A 2,810-nucleotide genomic window follows, 5' to 3' on the forward strand; every position below is an offset into this window, starting at 1 on the left:
TCTCACAAGACAGTTAGCAATGAAAGTGTGCACCATAAGGTTTTTTTTGTTATGGTATATCATTACATATAAACTCTTTAAAAATATACTTCTGTCAAATACCTTGACAACTACTATGTACACTACAAAAATAAATTTTCATATAAATAAATTATATGGCATACATTTATCTTTGTAACTGAAAACAACATACATCCATGCCAACCGAGACCAAAATGGCAGTCTGACAAAACCACTGATTTTTTTTCCTTTTAAAATCCTCTAAGAGCTATGATGAGACCTGTAGTGTGTAAAATGTTATATACTCTTTTTTTCCTATTTAACATTAGTAAGCACTTTATACAGATCAAATTTAATGTAAAAACATTAAATTGTAATAGTGTTTTTCAATAGACATAAAAATCCCTGCATTTGTCATCCACTGGCATCACAATAATGAAAGAAAAACAAAATATTTTATAATACAAAAATATAAATATCGCAATTGACCATTGAAACAAAACAAAAAAACATTTAAAAATGAATAAAATAGTTGCCAGCTATGATTCTCTCCACTACTGCCAATGTGACATTGGGAGAAACAAAACCAAACAAACAAATCAAAAAACAAAAACGTAACCTATTTCATGCAAGCAAATGATGTAACATGATGGACAGAAGAAGTTGGGAAGAAGTTGGGAAGGAAGTGAGGTGTCTGATGTAACATGATGGACAGAAGGAGTAAAACTGGAAGAAGTTGGGAAGGAAGTGAGGTGTGGAAAGTTGTGGGTGAGCAGATCAAGGGGGCCTGGGTCTGAAACTGAGGGGAGCAGTTACAGGTATGCATGTTGACCTACGCACGTGCAGATATAAACTGGCCAGTAGAGTAAGACCCCTTGAGGTTCTGAGCTGTGCCATTTGGCACTTGAAGGGAGATGCCCAATGTGTGTCATGGCATTACTGAGGTTAGTGGGCATGGCTGGGGCCAAATTAGGGCCAGTTGTCTTTACTGTCACTAAAGGAAAGCTGAGACAGAATAACAGGATAGATTCATACACACATACATTGAGACACATAGCGCACATTGTCAGGCCGTATAGGGCTTAGCCCTTAGCAGGCTGCATTGGCTAGCTTATCGGTTGGACAGAAATAAAGAGCTACTTGAGGTGAGATATTTTGCTGAATGAAGTTTAAATGCAGTCAAGTGCCATCATGAATTGGATCATACAGTATATAGTCTGAGTTTTAGCTTATCCACTAGACACTTAGGGTGCAGAATTAGCATCCTGTGTTAACCCTGTACTAGAATCGGTAATGTGAATGTCCCTGTAATGGCAGACTGAGTTTCCGAGGTGGGTTTACTGCTCGTATGTCAGTATATGAGACAGAGCCTGTTTTGAGCCTGCTAGGGTTAAACAATACATAACCTCTTACAGTAAAATACAACCAGAGAGCAGCCTAACAGTGAGACAAAGCTGAATGCAGAAACAGGTTCCAATGCAAAGGCATTGACAAAAAAAAAAATAAAACAAAAAACTGCTTTTAAAATTTCTTCATTTCTGCTCATCTTAAATAGCACGCATAGCGTGTCAAGTTAAACAGTAATTGTTTCATAACTACCACAGGTTTGTGATAAAAAAATGTATAGTTTAACATGCGTACCTTTGTACAATAAACCACACACACAAACACACACACACACACATATATATATATATATACCATAGCCTCTCTTGATAATTCTAACAATTTCCCTCATTTTAAAGGAGTGTAAATGTTAGCCTGTTCTGAGGATGAATCTGATGTATAAGCCAGAAAATAATGAGGCTGTTGCACATCACACAACTATATACTCATCTACTATAGACACACACGCACCCACACATACATAGACAGATCACTTCTTTTGTTTAAAGAGACATTTGCATAGTTATAAATGTATATTATTAAAAAGATTTTGAGCAGCAACAGTGAATGCTGACAGGTATTTTCATCTAGATGAAGCTTCCTAATGGCACAGATCCACAGATGAGTGAACAGTAATCAGATATCTCTCTCTCTCTCTCTCTCTCTCTCTCACACACACACACACACACACACACACACACACACACCATATAAAATGGCAGCCCCAGTCTGTTAACATGAGTTGTACAAATCTAGCTACTATTTGTTCATATTTACATATGTCTACATCTTTTAAATATAGGTAGAAATATCTGAGACAAGAATGAGCACCATGATGGAAACATTGGTGAGTTTCTTGCTGCTTAGGGTTGGGGGCAAGCATGGCTGTGCCAGGCTGGGTCATCTGTTTAGTAACAGGGAGGAGTCCATCTTTGGCTGTTGCACTTTGTTCTCCACAACTGTAGATAAAAAGGACACTGTATTGTCATCGCTGAAACAGGCTTTTCTAAATAGACAGCTGCACTACATTTTGATCTACTAAGTCACTGAGAACTCACCTCAGCTAGCCCGTCTCCTACTGTTGCTATCAACTGCCTCCAGATCCAGGTCTTGGAGCTCCATGGCCTCCCCCTTGGCTCCTCGGTCTCCTGTATGGGTGTCCAGTGGCACATGTGGATCTGGGAAAACAGGCTCTTGCTCTGCCAGCCCTGATGGGCGGTAACTGTCTGTTGCAGTGTATCCTTGGTAAGAGGAGGTGGAGGGGCTCTGGTTGGACAAGGGTGGCGGGTGAACAGCAACAGTGACGGAGGCTGACGCCGTTACTGTGGTGATGGGTTGGCAATATGGGGTGGGGTTGGTGTGGTGGTGTGGGGGGTGGTGATTAGGCTGTGGGTTATGGGAAGAGGGGGGTCTCTGGGCCCGCC

The sequence above is a fragment of the Monopterus albus genome, unplaced genomic scaffold, assembly GCF_001952655.1.
Source record: "Monopterus albus unplaced genomic scaffold, M_albus_1.0 scaffold20.1, whole genome shotgun sequence".
In the NCBI taxonomy this organism is placed as follows: domain Eukaryota; kingdom Metazoa; phylum Chordata; class Actinopteri; order Synbranchiformes; family Synbranchidae; genus Monopterus; species Monopterus albus.